Here is a 17,818-nt window from a genome sequence, read left to right on the forward strand (position 1 = left end):
GTCAGGCACAAATAGTCCATATGAACATTTGGGGTGGATTCTCTAAATTTTCTCATCTTGCATTTCTTCTGAGATAGTAAGTGGCTGCACCAGGAGTTCAATCCAGTGTTTTTCTGTACCTTGATGCCAGACCAACCTCCCAATGGTTGAGTTAGGATTGCTGCTCCAGACTCTTCAGGTGGTTCTGAAAAGCTAATCTGTTACTTAGAGCTCAGTGGGGACTTGAGGAGACTCAGATTCCTCAATGCTAGTGAGGTCATGGTTTTTCTCCTCAATCCCGCCTCAAAGTGCCTTTAGAAAATAAGCTTCTTGAGGGCAGGGGCTCTGTGGCATCTACCTGTGTGGTATCCCCAGGGCCCAGGACACAGTAGGCCCATGATCAATGTTTGTTATTGAAAGAGAATAGCTAATTTTTATACAGCCCTTTATGTTTCCTGTTTACAAAATTTACATGAATGATTTCATTTGACTCTCACAACAACCCTGTAAGATAAGTAGTGTAATTCTTACTAGCCTGATTTTATAGATAATGAAACTAACACAGAGGTTAAGTGACTTGCCCAAGTACTGGGCTATCAACTGACAGCTCAGATTCATTCTTTGATTCCAAATGACCTTTGGAGTTCCTTCCAGCTCTAAATATATGAGCCACGACTCTGCCCTTTGTCCTCCCTTTCATCTGAACGTTTTTAAATTAATTTTTAATTGCAATGTATTTATTTTTAACCTAACAAAATGTTTTTATGCCTTTCTATTGTTTTAAACATTATTAATATTTCCTATTGACACTACTTACTCCCTCTAACCTTTGTTAAAAAAAAAAGAAAGAAAGAAAAGAAAAAGTCAAACAAAATAATTGAACATATTGGCCTCATCTGAAAACTTATGCCTCTTTCTGAACCTCTAATCTACCACCTCAGAGGAGAGACCAACCAATGCTTCCCTCCAGCCTTTCGTTCCCTATTAGGTGGCAGGGGGTGGTGGATGAGGAAGGAGAGGTATGTCCTCATTTGGCACCTCAGATGATTAAAGTGTATCTCCTGCTGAGGGAAGGGTGTCTGGATGACTACAGAACAGGTCATTACCGAGCGGGGAAACCCCAGGGTGCAGAACTACAGTGAGGTGAAGGGAACAGCAAGGAGGACAGGGGTAGTGAAGGAGGAAAGGGAGGGTCAGTCCCAACTATTGGGATCCCTTCTAACAAGGTTCTTCCCTTTCTCCCTATCCACCCTCCTTAGTCACCATAGACACCCAACTCAAGTCGGGACTCCTGGGTCCCTGGGAACAACAGCGGTGAGGCAGGTGTCTCTAAGGGGGACGCTCCCCACCAATCACCGTCCCTCCCAGTGACGTCGACACCCGCCCCGAGGGAGGGGGGGTGCTTTGTGTCAGCGCGCTGGCATCTGCCGGCACACCCAGCCTCAAAGAGCTGGCCCTTGTGAGCCTGGGGATCCGGGATCGGGACTGAACTGCAGGTTTGGGACAAAGAGGAAGTGCGCGGTAGGCACCCCTAGAGTCCTAGTTCTAAGAGGGAGGAGGAGGAGTGAACTGGACGAAGTCTGAAGTTTCTGGCTGATCTGAGGTCTCCGTAAAGGAACAAGCTTCCCTCTGCTGTTCTCCCAAACCTGAACCCGAGAAAATGAGCAGACTTGTGAGTGGGGGTGTGGGAGTCAAGAAGAAGGAGAGCAGGATAGAGATCCATGCTAAGCCTTAAATCCCCATATAAAGATGAGTTACTAGCATCATTAGTTTTATTAATAATAATATGAATAATATACAGACAGAATCACCGAGAATCAAAGAAAGATTAAGACTGTAAGGCAGAGACTGAGGAGGACCCTAGATTCCGAGAACACACACATGTGGACAGAAATACACGGTTTTCTCCCCCAAGATCCCTCCTCCGTCCCCTCCCTCTCCTCCCTCCCAAGTGCCAGATTCTGGGCCCAACGGGCGGGGCTGAGGTCGCGAGGGTGGAAGCCTGGACAGTGTCTGTGACTCAAGTTTCTGTTGGGAAGAGTGGAGCAGCCGTCAGGGAGGGGCTGAGACTGACAGACACCCAGTCAGACGGATGGATACTTTCACCTCAGCTGTCCTCTCTCCTTTCCACCCCGCCCCTGTCCCTCCTAGGGCCTGTGGGAGGGAAGATCTCTTCCTCAGATGGGCTTTCCAAGACCTAGAATCCAGGACACAGAAAAAGCTTCAGGGCTGAGGGTTCAGGTACTTGGGGCTCAAGGAGCAAAGACTCAAGGACTTTGGGACTTAGAATTACCCTAGGGACCAAGAGTTGGGGATAAAAAATGGTACCCAAAGTAAGTTTCAGGCGGTCAAGGATTCATTGGCTATGGTCTGGGGGCTTAGGAGGACCCAAGGGCTCAGGGCTCAGAGGCTCAAGGTTATCAATGATTTCTGGGCTTAGAAGGTCAATCAATCAATCCACAAGCATTTATTAAATGCCTATTATGTGTTAGGCATTGTGTTAGGTGTTGGGATTACAAAGACAAAAATAAAAGGGTCTCTGCCCTTAAAGAGATCTTCCTTTCTTCATCTTTCTTTCTTTTTCTTTCTTTCTTCCTTCCTTCCTTTTATTCCTTCTTTTCCTTCTTTCTTTCACTTTTTAAAGTTTACTTCCTATAGATATAAAAATAAGTGCAAAGTAATCTGAGGGATGGGCAGGAATAACTTCTCAATGGTTGAGGGCAAACAGGAGCTTAGATGGTTGTTCAGGGTTCAGGGGTTAAAGGCTCAAGAGTACTCAAGAACCAGTATTTTAAGGGTTCAGGGACTCACTGGTGCTCAGGAAACTCAGAAATCAGGGCACCCTGGGGTGCTTGAGGCTAAGAGGTTCAGGGGCCCAGAGGCTCAGTACATCCAACAACTCAGGGCCCTGATGCCTCACCTACTACCTGAAAAAGTCCGTGATGCATTTCTCCTTCCCTCTGAATTTCCTCCCCAGAGTCCGCTGCTGTCTAGAAACAGCTTAGATGTTGTGATGAAAAGAGTACCAAATCCTGGCTCTCTCATGTATTACCTGTGTGATCTTTAGCAAATTACTTCCCTTCTCTGTACCTCAGTTTCCCTTTAACTCTTTAAGAAGGAGTTAATCTGGATGTCATTTTAGAAGGATCCTTCCAACTTTGAGATTAGGTGATCCTACAAGTTGTCTCCTTCCATAGCTGCAGACACAGAAAGGAGAGGAATCATTCATTGCTCCACTGAGGCTACTGGAGCTAAACTTAGAATCAGGAAGACTAGAATGCTAGCTGCGTGAGTGGAGAGAAGATATATCGCCAGAGATATTTAGGAGGTAGAAAGGAGAAAATTTGGTAACTGATTGGATAGGTAAAATGAAGAACTACAAATAACACCAAGGTTGGGAAATTGAGGGAATGGAAGGATGGTGGTCCCCTTTGACAGGAAGTGGGGGTAAGTTTGGGCAAAAAAGATGAGTTCAATCTTGGACACATTGAATCTGAGATGCATATAGGACATTCATTTTGAAATATCCAATAGGCAGTTAGTTGATCTGAGTTCAAGTCCTACCTCAGATATTACTATCTGTGTGACCATGGGCATGCCACTTAGCCTCTCTAAGCCTGTTTCCTTATCTGAAAAATGGGGATAATACCTACCTTGTCATGTTGATTAAATAAGATAAGATGTAAAAGGCTTTGCAAACCTTCAATATTATTATTACAGGCAACCTAGAATATCCCCACAACAGTGGTAAGCACAACCCCCTATATACCTTTCCCTGATGCCCAGATCCTTCTTCCTTTCATCTATGACTCCTGTCTTTGGAGACAAGATTTGAGGGGGGGGGGGCAGGGGAGGGGGTAGTGATAGGCAGTGGCTGCAGGTATTGACTCCTTCTCTGAAGAGTTACCTGACACCCTAACTCCTACCATTGCTGCCCTTCTTAGGCACCACGGACTCTTCAGAGCCTAGGGAAATACTGAAGGACAAAGAGAGAACCTGTCTGTAGCCTGTCCTGGCTTCCTGACTTGGCTTATTCCCAGAACTGGTCTGCCTCTTTCACTGGCCTGGTTCTCTGGTTCTGACTCTGACTTCTTGTCCCTCTCTCAGCTCTGTCTGGGTCTTGGTACTGTCCTAGTCCCTATCCTGGCCCTGTCTTTGTCCTAGTTCCCTGTCCCTACCCCTTTCCCTGGTCTGGTGCTCTGGCCTTAGATTTGTCCTGGCTCCTTTTCCCTGGCCTGTCCTGGCTACTCTGTCAGGTTGTTATGGTGATGGCCCAGGGCTGGAATGCAGCTGGCCAGGCTTCCAGGGCTGGGAGGCTGAGGGAGGAGCAGAGAGACAGGGTGGAACAGGGACCGACAACAGTCTGCTCCCAGGATAGCCTGGAAAAGAAGTCCTTTCCTCCCTTCCTCCCCCCCTTCTTCTCTCCCTCCATCTCTTCTCCTTTCTCTCCTTTCCTCCCTCCCTCCCTTTTTCCTTCCTTCCTTCCTTCTCTCCCTTCATCCCTCTGTCCCTCCCTTCTTCCCTCTTTTCTTCCTCACTCCCTCCCTCCCTTCCTCCTTTCCTTCCTTCCTTCCTCCTTCCCCTCCTTCCTTCTCTCCCTTTATCCCTCTGTCCCTTCCTTCTTTCCTTCCCCCTCTCTTCTTCCCTCCTTTCTTCCTCCCTCCCTCCCTCTCTTCCTTCTTTCCTTCCTTCCTCCCTCCCTTATTCCCTCTTTCATTACTTCCTTCTTCCTTCACTCCCTCTCTCCTTCCCTCCCTTCTGTCCTTCTTTCTCTCCCTTCATCCCTCTGTCCCCCCTTCTTTCCTCCCTTCTTCCCTCCTTTCTTCCTCACTCTCTCCCTCCCTCCCTTCCTTCTTTCCTTCCTCCTTCCTCTCTTTCCTTCTCTCCCTTCATCCCTCTGTCCCTTCCTTCTTCCCTTCCTCCCTTTCTTCTTCCCTTCTTTCTTCCTCCCTCCCTCCTTTCCTTCCTTCTTTGCTTCCTTCTTTCCCTCTTTCCTCCCTCCCTCCCTCCCTTATTCCCTCTTTCATTACTTCCTTCTTCCTTCCCTCCTTCTCTCCCTCCCTCCCTCCCTCCCTTCCTTCCTTCTTCCTTCCTTCTTTCCTTCCTTCCTTCCTTCCTTCCTTCCTTCCTTCCTTCCTTCCTTCTATCTTTCCTTTTCCTCTCTCTCCTTCCTTCTTTCTCTTCTGGGAGAATTTCCAGGGTTAAGGATGACAGGTTACAAAGCTCAGCTCCATCTAGGCCTGGAAAGGAGACAGAAGGGGTTGTGACCAGTGACAGCTAGACTTCCCCTTCAAGGAGTTGTGGGGGTTCTGAAGGGATGGGGCTGGCCTCTGTTTGCTCTGCCTCCTGGTGGACCCTTAAAAGAAGGCAGCTTTTGGTTGAGCTCTGACTCTTTCTGACTCTCTATGGGGAGGCATTCAGCCCCTGCTCAGCTTTACTTTTGTAAAGGGTCTCAGATGGGGAAGCAGGGGTTTGGAATGGGGCTTAGACAATGAATCCAAAATTGTCACTAGTGAATTGAGTACCCCTTCAGTCTTGGAAGAAGAATGGGAGGGGAAGGAGGTGAGGAGGAATTTCTCTGGGATTCTGGGTCCTAAAGGAAGAGCTGAGTCTTCTTGTGAGCTGACCTCAGTCTCCTTCCCCTCCTTCAGATTTGTGCAACGTCCTCAGAGACCTTCTATGCTCATCCTCCTGAATCTCATTGCAGCACTTGACACTAATGACTACTATCTCCTGGATTCTTTGTCTCTCTGTCTCCATTTGTCTCTGTCTCTCTTCCTAACATTGTCCTCTCCTGGGTTTCCCCTACCCTGTCTCTCTCTTGCTTTTCAGTCTCTTTAATGGTTTCATCATCTGCATCATACCACCTAACCATAGGGGTACCCAAGAATCTGCCCTGAGCCCTCCTCTGTCATCCCTTTATAACATCTCACTTGATGAGACGCTCCCATGAGTTTAGTGATCATATCTATGCAGATTATTTCCAAATCTATATATCTAGCCCTAGTCTGTCATCTGAGTTCCAGTAGTATATTAGCAACTACCTTCCTATTAGACATTTTAAACTGAATGTCCTATATGCATCTCAAACTTAATATGTCTAAAACTGAACTCATCTTTTCTGCCCAAACCCAGCCCCCTTCCAAACTTTCCTCTTTCTGTCAAAGGGCCACTGTCCTTCTATTTCCTCAACTTCCCAACCTTGGTGTCATCCTTGACTCCTTGCTCTGTATATGCAATCAGTTGCCAAATCTTCTTGTTTCTACCTCCCCAATATCCCTGGCATATGTCTCCACTACACTCACACAGCTACTACCATAGTTCAGGTCCCTATCACCTCTCCTCTGGCCTATTGCAATAGCTTCCTAATTAGTCTTCCCATCTCAATCATTCTGTTGATGCCCTATTGCTTCTAGAATCTAAAATTAATTCCTCTAATTATCTTTTTTGAAATTAATTTATTTTGATTTATCAACAATCATTTCCATATGCTTTTGAGTTTAAAATTTTTCTCCCCCTTCCTCCCTACCACCCTCCCCAAGAAGGTGCACAATCTGATATAGGCTATACATATACATTCCTGTTAAACATATTTTCACATTAGTGATGTTGTAAGTAAGAATTAGAGCCAATAGGAGGAACCACCAGAAAGAGGAAACAAAATAAAACAGAAGAAAAAAAATAGCAAATAGTATGCTTCAATCTGCATTCAGACTCTATAGTTCTTTTTTTGCATGTGGATAGTATTTTCCATCATGAAGCCTTTGGAGATGTCTTAGATCCTTGCATTGCTGAGAAGGGCTAAGTTTATCAATATTAGTCATTGCACAACGTGGTTATTACTGTGTACAATGTTCTCCTGGTTCTACTCACTTCACTCAGCATCAGATCATACAAGTCTTTCCAGGTTTTTCTGAAGTCTGTCTGCTCATCATTTCTTATAGTACAATAGTATTCCATTACATTCTTATACCACAACTTGCTCAGTCATTCCTCAATTGATGGGCATTCCCTCAATTTCCAATTCTTTGCCATCACAAAAAGAGCTGCTATAAATATTCTTGTACATGTGGGTCCTTTTCCCGTTTGTATGATCTCTTTGGGATATAGTCCTAGAAGTGCTCTCTAATTACCTTTTAAAAGCCATCACAATGTGGCCTGTTCCTACCTTTCCAACTTTATTAAACATTACTTCCATTCCTGAGCTCTAACGTCCAGTCAAACTGGCTTTCGCAAACAACACTACGTCTCTGTGTCTTTGCACTGACTACCCCCCCATTCCTCCACTCCATCTCTTTTAATCTCTGGCTTCTTTCAAGGTTCATCTCAAGTGCCTCTTTCTTCTAATTTTTAAAAAAATGTATCATTTATTTATTTTTAACATTTAAACTTTTTTTTCGAGTTCTGAGTTGTCTCCCTCTCACCCATTGTGGAGGGAAGAAATGTGATATTAATTATACATGTGAAATCATGCAAAACATATTTTCACATTGTCCATGTTGCAAAAAAAATAAAAGCAATAAAAATAAAGTGAAAAGGTTACGCTTCAAACTACATTCAGATTCCATCAGCCCTTCAGAATTGTCTCAGATCATTGTATTGCTGAGAATAGCTAAGTCATTCAGAGTTGATCACCATCAATATTGCTATTACTGTGTACACTGTTCTGGTTCTGCTCACTTCACTCTGCATCAGTTCATGTAAGTCTTTCCAGGTTTTTCTGAAGTCTGCCTGCTCATCATTTCTTATAACACAATAGTATTCCATCACATTCATATACCACAGCTTGTTCAGCCATTCCCCAAGTGATGGGCATCCCCTCAATTTCCCCAATTTGCCACCACAAAAAGAGCTGCTATAAACGTTTTTGTATATGTGGTGACCATAATTTTTTAAAAAGCTATAGGCACACCTTTTGTTTTTGCTACACAATCTTTCCTCAAGAAGCTACCCTTTTGTAACAAAGATATGTTGTTGTTGTTGTTGTTGTTTGTTGTTATTCAGTCCTTTCAGTCATGTCCGACTCTTTGCCAGAACCCATTTGGGGTTTTCTTCACAAAGATATTGGAGTGGTCTGCCATTTTACAGATGAAGAACTGAGGCAAACAGGATTAAGTGACTTGTCTAGGGTCACACAGCTAGTGAGTGTCAAAGTCCAGATTTGAATTCAGGTCCTCTCGACTCCAGGCCTGGTGGTCTATTCACCGTGTCACCTGGCTGCCCTAACAAAGATAAACCCCCTTACAGAAAATACTTCCGTGTAACAAAGAAAAAGAGTGAAGTAAAACCAACATAAATGGAGAATGTATTTGAGATCATATGCAACATTCTATACCCTTAGTCCTCCATTTTTCTACTGGCAACAGAGAAGTGCGTTTCATCATTTATTCTCTAGAAATAAGATCGATCAATGTATTGAATCTCAGTTCAACCACCTTTCATGTTGTTTTTAGTTATTTTAACTATTGCATATATTGTTCTTTCTGTATACTAAATTCGTATAAATCTTTTCAAGTTTCTCTGAATTTTTTGCATTACATTTTTTGTAGCATAACAATTACATTATGTACATGTACCACAGTTTGTTCAATTACTCCCCATTTGATGTAATCTACTTTGTTTCTAGTTTTTACTAACACAAAAAGTACTATTATGAATATTTGGGTATGAAAGAGACACTTCTTTCTATTTTTTACCTTTTCGTCATACATGACAAGTAATGGGGTCTCTGATATGAACAGTTTAATGACTGTTCTTACATAAATTAAAATTGTTTTTCAGAATAGTTAGACTAGTTCACAGCTCTACCACCAGTATCTGTGCCACCACCAGAGTTTGTGCCTGTCTTTCTACCGCCCCATCAATATCAACTATTTCAATATTTTAATAATAAATTTTTATAGACATCCTTTGTTTTTATATCAATTAGATTTTCCAATGTATGTCCCTCTTCCTGGAGAACCATCCTTTATAACAAGAAATAACAAAAAGAAAAAAAAAGAGTTATATAGGGGCAGTTGGATGGCACAGTGGATAGAGCACCAGACCTAGAGTCAGGAGGACCTGAGTTCAAATCTGACCTCAGACACTTACTAGCTGTGTGACCCTGGGCAAGTCACTTAATCTCAATTGCCTTAAAAAAAGTTAGATGAGACTAGGCAACACATTGAAAAAGCCTGATGTATCTATTGCGTTTCACATTCATAATCCCCTACTTCTTCAAAGAAAGAAAGGAAGGCACTTTCTCATATTTCTTCTTTAGGGTTAGGTTTGGTCATTATAATTTCACAGAATTCAGTTTCAGTTATTTTACTATTATTCTTATTTCTATATATGTTGTTATAGACATTGTGCATATTACTTTCCTGGTTCTGCTTACTTCACTTTACAGCAGTTCATCAGTCTTTCAATGATTCTCTATATTCATCATTTTTATCTTTTCTTAAAACACAAAAATAATCCATTACATTTATCTACCATTACATTATCTCCCAACTCTTTTTTTTTTAGTTATTTGATCAACTGATGTATATTTACTTTGTTTCTAGTTTTTGCTAACACATGTAACCTGACTCTCAACCAAGCAGTATTATATGCTGCTTGTAGAAAGTGATTCCTTTGCTCTCAGAAACACCTGGAAAGACTTGCATGGGCTGATGCAAAGTAAAATGTACTATGTACAAAGTAACAGCAATATGTAAGATGATCAGCTGTGAATGACTTAGCTATTCTCAGCAATACAATGACCCAAGACAACTCTGAAGGACTTATGACGAAAAATGCTGTCCATACCCAGAGAAAGAACCAATGGTGTCAGAATACAGATTCAAGTATTTTTTTTTTTACTTTATTTTTCTTGAGGTTTTTTTTGTCTGTATTTTCTTTCACAACATGACTATTATGAATTTGTTTTGCATGACTACACATGTATAACCTATATCAAACTGCTTGCCTTCTCAATGGGTAGGGGGGAGGAGGAAGGGAGAGAATTGGGAACTCAAAGTTTTAAAAATGAATGTTAAAATTGTTTTTACATGTAACTGGGGAAATTTTTTTTAAATAAAAAAATCTTAAATAGATTTTTAAAAAGTGATTCCTAATTGGTGGGGAGAATGAAGACATCACTTTGTATGACTATGTGAGGGGTAGAGCTGGTGCTAGATCTTTGAGAGGAGAGATATTCTTTATTCTCACTTTAAGAGAGGACATGCACAGTTCTGGACTGTCATTTTGAGCTGACTTCTGGAAGGAAAGAGAAAAAAGACTTGGAAGTGTCAAGCATGTAAAGGAAGCCAACTCCTCAACAGATTCCTGATTTTTTCTTTGCCTTCATAGAGACTTTGAGGAATTTCCTCTTGGATGAGACTGGAGAATTTTCACGAGCTATGGTGAGTTGAGATATCTCACTACCTGTGGGAAAGTTCATTCAATCTGCCTATTTTTAATATAGTCTAATCCATATAACTTCTCTGATTTCTGTTTTCTATTTGCTTTTTTCACTCCATCTCTTAGCTCTGGGCATTTTCTCTGGCTGTCCCTTATGCCTGGAATGCTCTCCTTCCTCCACTCTGCTACTAATCTCCCTTGCTTCCTTTAAGTCCCAGCTAAAATCCTATCTTTTACCGAATGTCTCCAAACCCTCTTAATTCTAGTACTTTCTTTCTGTTAATTATTTACTATTTATCCTGTATATAACTTGCTTCGTATAGATTTGATTGCATGTTGTCTCCCCTATTAAATTGTAAGTTCATTCAGAGCAGGGGCTGTTTTTTACCTCTTTTTGTATCCACAGCACTTAGCACAGTGACTGGCACATAATAAGCACTTAATACATGTTTATTTATTGATTGGGTGATTGATTGATTGGAGAAATGGGTTTATACACTCTTCACTATTTGTGATGGTCTTTTATACGTCAGATAAGGGCTACATGCTCCCTTTTAAGAAAGTGGCCAGGGAAGTTACCCTCTTTTTTGTTTTTGAACCTAAAATATCAGGACCAACAATATTTAGTAGCGGGAGATAGATATAATTCTAGTCTGGTACCCACTCTCTTGGGGCAGCTAGGTGGTGCAGTGGTTAGAGTGCCCAGCCTGAAGTCAGGAAGACTCATCTTCCTAAGTTCAAATCTGGCCTCAGACACTTATTAGTTGTGTGACCCTGGGCAAGTCACTTAACCTTGCTAGCCTCAGTTCCTCATATGGAAAATGAGCTGGAGAAGGAAATGGAAAACCACTCCAGTATCTTTGCCAAGAGAACCCCAAATGGGGTCACAAAGAGTCAGACATAACTAAACAACATCTACCCTCTCAGAGAAGAATACAGTGGTTAGTGTTGTGGCCATTTTTCCTGTTCCTTTCCAGGCAGGAATCAAAATCTACTTTGGAGATGAATAGGCAAGAGATATCTATCAATATCTCCCCTACAGCTGCTTGTCTATATGTTTATAAATCACATGTGGATATACACATCTTACATGGGCAACAACACACACCTTACATACAAAAAGTACTGCTATAAATATTTTGGCATGTAAAGGACCTTTCTATATTTTACTTCCTTGAGGTATATGCCTGATTATGGGATTTTTGAATTAAAAGATAGGAACAATTTAATTACTTTTCTTACGTAAATTAAAATTATTTTCCAGAATGGTTAGACTAATTCACAGCTCTACTATTAGTGTATCAGCATAACTATCTTCCAAAATCACCAGTCTTAACTATTTCAATCTTTTATTGACTTTTCAAGTTTGATGGGTGTGAGATAAAATCTGAGAGCTATGTTAATTTGCATTGTTCTTATTATTAATGTTTTGTGCATTTTTTCATACAGTTGTTGATAGTTTGAATTTCTTATTGAGAACTAAATTTTCATGTCTTTTGACTACTTATTCAGTAGGAGCAATATCCTAACCTCCCTATCCTCCCACCCCTGGGGTCCCACCCCATGCAAGTTAGGCTAACTTCTCTTAAGAGGTACTGTAACCTTCTTTGAATCAAGTTTGGCTCAGGGGACTAAAGGATCAGATTACTGATGTTACTCCCTCATCACTTGTGTATAAAGCAACCATGAGAACTTCCAAGGTGCTCGGAGGCTTGGTTGGTGAATCATGATGGATAGCACCAACAAGGGAGCTTTACTCAGCTGAATCAACTCCAGGTATTCTCAATTTCTATTCTTGTTGAATATTCTTCTCATGCTATGGCTAAGTAAATCTTGTTCTGTTAACTGTTGATTGGTGTATGAGTGTCTCACTTATTTCTGATATCAAACCTAAACCAAGGGTCTGGACTGAGTCAGGCTCAACTCAGACCAATTTATCCATTCTAGAATGTCTTAATCATATATTTGTGCTAATATTCTAGATATCTTTATTGTTGTTGTTTGGTCATTTTTCAGTCATGGCAACTCTTCATGACCCCATTTGGGGTTTTCTTGGCAGAGATACTGGAGTGGTTTGCCATTTCCTTCTCCAGATCATTTTGCAGATAAGGAAACTGAGGCAAGCAGGGTTAAGTGACTTGCCCGGGGTGATACAACTATTAAGTGTCTGAAGTCAGATTTGCTTTCACAAGGATGAATCCTTCTGACTCCAGGCCTGACACTCTATCTATCCGTGTGCCTCCTAACTGTCCCCTATATAGATGGAGATATATCTATATATCTTAGATATCCTTTATCAGAAGTATAAGGTACAAAGATTTTCTCCCTATCTGATAGTTTTTCTTCAAATTCTAGTTGCATTTATTTTGCTCATGCAAAAGTTTTTAAATTCATATATAAATCAAGGTTGGGGTGTGTGCAGAGAACAACTATGAATAAACCCTATGTTCCCAAAATGCTTAGTGCTGAGAGAGCCTCAATCTTCAGAGAAAAATCTCTTTGAACTCCTTCTCCCAGAGCCTATATATAGACTCCATACCATGATGACATCACTCCATGAGACCTATAATTGAGGAATTGAGTAGACATATTTCCAGTGCACATAGTTTAAAATGGGAAATGGCAAATCTCGGGGGTGACCTGTCAGGGTTGCATAGGGAAAAGCTCAGATACAGCCTACAGTAGACGAGAGAGACAAAGAAATAGCAGTCACCTCTAGACCATGGTGAGGGCACAGATATCAAACTGAGGTAACATGGGGAGTGAAGCACTGCAATCAAAGGAGAAATAGACAAATACAGTGAACACCTTCCTCTCAGGTTTTCACAAGGTTATAGTGCTCCCAGGACTGCTACTGCATCTAGATGGAAAAGAAAGTAACACCATAGAGTTTGCTTTGCAGGCTAGCCTAAACCCTTTCTGTGAATGAATTGTTGTATGGCTTTCTTCCTGTATTAGGGAGACAGAACAATTATTTGGAATCTGACTAGTGTTCCTGGGAAACAATTGGGGGTAGCAGCCAATTAGGTATGGGTGTTGAATATGCTCATTACTTAATTCAATTTCCCTTAACATTTACTATGCATTTGGTTTCAATTAGATGTCTTTACTTTGAATTAATTTGTCATCTGATTAGGTCTGATGTGAAGATGCATCAGTTTGGGCTTAGAGTCATGAAGTCAACAAATCAACAAACATTTATTAAGCACTTACTGTATACCAAGTGCCTGGTATATTCTCTTCTCTCAAGGAGTTTACAATTTTTTTTATTAATTAATTTATTTTGATTTATCAACAATCACTCCCATATGCTTTTGAATTTAAAATTTTTCTCCCCCTTTCTCCCCACCATCCCCCCAAGTTGGCACACAATCATTAAACATATTTTCAGATTAGTGATGTTGTAAGTAAAAATTAGAACCAATAGGAGGAACCACCAGAAAGAAGAAACAAAACTCAACAGAAGAGAAAAAAAAATAGCAAATAGTATGCTTCGATCTGCATTCTAATTCCACAGTTCTTTCTTTGGATGTGGATAGCATTTTCCATCACAAGGCCTTTGGAGATGTCTTAGATCCTTGTATTTCTGGGAATGGTTAAATTTATCAATATTAGTCATCGCACAACGTGGCTGTTATTGTGTACAACGTTCTCTTGGTCCTGCTCACTTCACTCAGCATCAGATCATACAAGTCTTTCCAGGTTTTTCTGAAGTCTGTCTGCTCATCATTTCTTATAGTACAATAGTATTCCATTACATTCTTATACCACAACTTGCTCAGTCATTCCTCAATTGATGGGCATCCTGTCAATTTCCAATTCTTTGTCACCACAAAAAGAGATACTATGAATATTTTTGTACATGTGGGTCCTTTTCCCATTTGTATGATCTCTTTGGGATATAGCCCTAGAAGTGCTATTGCTGGGTCAAAGGGTATGCACATTTTGATAGCCCTTTCGGCATAGTTCTAAATTGCTCTCCAAAATGGTTGGATCATTTCACAACTCTACCAACAATGCATTAGTGTTCCAATTTTCCCACATCTTCTCCAAAATTTATCATTTTCTTGTTATGTTATCTTGGCCAATCTGATAGGTGTGATATGGTACCTCAGAGTTGTTTTGATTTGCATTTCTCTAATCAATAGTGATTTAGAGCATTTTTTATTATGACTGTAGATGGCTTTAATTTCTTCATCTGAGAACTGCCTGTTCATATCCTTTGACCATTTATAAATTGGGGAATGACTTGTATTCTTATAAATTTGACTTAATTCTGTATATATTTTAGAAATGAGGCCCTTATCAGAGAGACTGGTTGTAAAAATTCTTTTCCAATTTTCTACCTTCCTTCTAATCTTAGTTTCATTGGCTTTGCGCAAAAACTTTTCAATTTAATGTAATCAAAGTTAACCATTTTGTTTTTTGTAATGTTCTTTATCTTCTGTTTGGTCATGAATTCTTCTGTTCTCCATAGATCTGATAGGTAAACTATTCCTTGCTCTCCCGGTTTGCTTATAGTAAGGAGTTTACAATTTAATGTGGGAAATATCATGTAAATAATTGTACTTGTAAATGTACAATTGTACATACAATTGTATGTGTAAATTTACAAAATGTAAATAATAATACAAGACATATGCAGGATAAGTTGGAGATTATCTCAAAGGGAAGACACTAGCATGAAGAGTGGCTGGGAAAAGCTTTTATAGAAGGTGGGATTTTACTTGGACTTGAAGGAAACTAAGGAAGATGGGAGGTGGAGACGAGGAGAGAGAGAGAATGGACAGCCTAGCCAAAGGCATAGAGTCAGGAAATGGAGTATCTTGTGGGAGGAATAGCAAGGAGGCTAGTGTCACTGAATCAAAGAGTTTGGGGAGAGGAGTAAGGTATAAGAAGACCAGAGATGTAGGAAGGGGACAGATTATGGTTACTTACAAATCAAAGAGTAGTTTATATTTGATCCTGGAGGTAATAGGTGATCCACTGGAGTTTATTGAATAGGAGAGTGACACAGTCAGATCTGCACTTTAGAAAGATCACTTTGGCAGATAAATGGAGAATGGACTGGAGTGGGAGAGATCTGAAGCAGAGAGACCAACCAGAAAACCACTGCAATAGTCCAGGAGTGAGGTGATAAAGGTCTGCACTTAAAGGAGATAAAGGGTGGCAGTAGAGTCAGAGGAGAGAAGAAGTTATATAGATACATTGGGAAGGTAGAATCAATAAGACTTATCAACAGATTAGATACGGGGGGGGCGGTGAGAGAAAGTAAGGAGTAGAGGATTACACCTAGGTGGGATCCTTGGTGACTGAGAGGATGATGGTATCCTTCACAGTAATAGGAAAATTAAGAATATGGAGGGTTTGGGGAAAATACATAATTTGTTCAGTTTGGTACATGTTGAGTTCAAGATATCTCTGGAACGTCCACTTGGAGATATCCAAAAAGCAATTGGAGATGTAAGACTGGAGGTCAGGGGAGAAGTTAGGACTGGATAACTAGATCTGAGAATCATATGCATAAAAATGATAATTGAATCCATGGGACCTGATGAGATCACCAAGTGAAATAATATAGAGGGAGAAGAAAAAAAGACCCAGGACAGAGCCCTGGGAGTCCCACCTGGTTATTGGGTTTGACATGTATGAAAATCCAGCAAAAGAGAATGAGGAACAGTCAGACAGGTAAGAGGAGAACCAAGAGAGAGTACCATAAACTTGGGTATAGCTGTGCAGAGGAGATTGAGTAGGGGGTTCAAGGTTGTATTTGTGTAGGCTCACCTAGGATGTAATTTTTATACTTAATAAGAATATTGGGGTCAAGTTTCAACTGTCTTCCTATTACATTGAACATATTTTCCTTTTGTTGAACTTTTGTCGTACAATAATTGAGTGGAGGACAAAGCCAAGATAATAGGGTGAGAGTTAGCACTTTTGCCTTAGTTTCCAAGCATACCTCCTCCCCAACAACTTAGAAAATGTGCCAGACAGAACTCTGAATGAGAAAGCTAAGACAAAGTCACAGTGAGTCATTTTTCTAGCCCAGGGCAGTTGAGGAAGCTACACAGAGAGGTCTGTGGACACTGGGGGAGAGGCTGGCCAGGAGGATGTTGCAGCAGTGGTGGCAATGACAGGGAGCATTCCAGCACCCAGGGTGCAGTAAGGGAGCTGAGACTAAACAACAGGGCAAGAAGCACAGGTGCAGAAAGAGAAACCAGGGGACCCCTCAACTGGGCGCAGGAATTGGTGTCATCTGGTGGCTTTGTCACCCATTATGCAGTTCTGGGTCACAGATCCAGAGCAGAGAGGGGTTCAGCCAAGTATTGAGCACAGAACAAATTTCAGAAACTTTAGCTGTCACTCAGCTTCAACTTTTAGGCCAGCACATAGTACTGCAGTGGAATAACCAGGGCAACCAATATTAGAAAAAGCAGTTTAGTTGCTCTGAACCTGTAGAATCTTCCATTAAGCTAAGAGTGATTGAGTCCAAAAGCAGTATATTGAAACTCAACTATACATAAGCCAACAGACCTGACTGGCAGAGTATAGACTAGGAAGACAGTGAACAGACCTTTCTTCAGATCACACCACTTTGAAAGCACTGAAAACAATGCAGGCCCCAAATTGAGCTGTGAAAGCAGCAGAAGAGAAGGCAATATAGCCAAAGGGCTATAAAACTGTGTGTGACCTTTGACCAAGCAATATCCTAAAGAGATCAAATAAAAAGGAAAAGGGCCCATATGTACAAAAGCATCTATAGCAGCTCTTTTTATGGTAGCAAAGAACTGGAAATTGAGGTGATTCCCATCAATTGGGGAATGACTGAACAAGTTATAGTACATGAATGTGATGGAATCGTATTGTACTGTAAGAAATGATGATGAGATGCTTTGAGAAAAACCAGGGAAGAACTATATAAACTGATACAAAGTGAAGTGAGCACTTCAGGAGAACAATCTACACAGTAACAGTAATATTGTAAGGAAAAAAAAACTGTGAAGGACTTAGTAACTCTGATCAACCCAATGACCCACCACAATTCCAAAGGACTCATAATAAAAAATGCTGTCCACTTTCAGACTGAATACTGATAGACTCAGATACAGATTGAATTGTATTTTTCCCCTTTATCTTTTTTTGGGGGGAGGTTCTTATTGTTTTTGAACATGGCTAATGTGAAAATATATTTTGCATGAATGTATATGTATAATGGGTATCCCATTTCTTGCCTTCTCAAGGGGGTAGGAGAAGGGGTAGAGGGAGAGAATGTGAAAATAAAAAGTAAGTTAAAATAGAAAAAAAGTAAAAAGCTAGATACATTCTAGGAAGTAAGTTTATAGAAATAGCTCTTAGGATCATTTGTATCAGGGTTCAACAACAACAACAGTAGCAGCAGCGGCAAGAGAAGAAGAAGAAGAAGAAGAAGAAGAAGAAGAAGAAGAAGAAGAAG

The 17,818-nt window shown here is 40.9% G+C and overlaps 1 long non-coding RNA gene across 1 annotated transcript; it reads left to right on the forward strand.

Moving 5' to 3' along the window:
- Positions 1-1,401: 1,401 nt before the first annotated feature.
- LOC114044765 lies at positions 1,402-12,127 on the forward strand. Its single transcript, XR_003569295.1, has 3 exons — positions 1,402-1,500; positions 10,315-10,367; positions 12,046-12,127. It is a non-coding gene; the product is annotated as an uncharacterized LOC114044765 (long non-coding RNA).
- The last annotated feature ends 5,691 nt before the right edge of the window (positions 12,128-17,818 follow it).

This window comes from Vombatus ursinus, unplaced genomic scaffold (assembly GCF_900497805.2).
Source record: "Vombatus ursinus unplaced genomic scaffold, bare-nosed wombat genome assembly UNPS02014775.1, whole genome shotgun sequence".
NCBI classification, from domain to species: Eukaryota; Metazoa; Chordata; class Mammalia; order Diprotodontia; family Vombatidae; genus Vombatus; species Vombatus ursinus.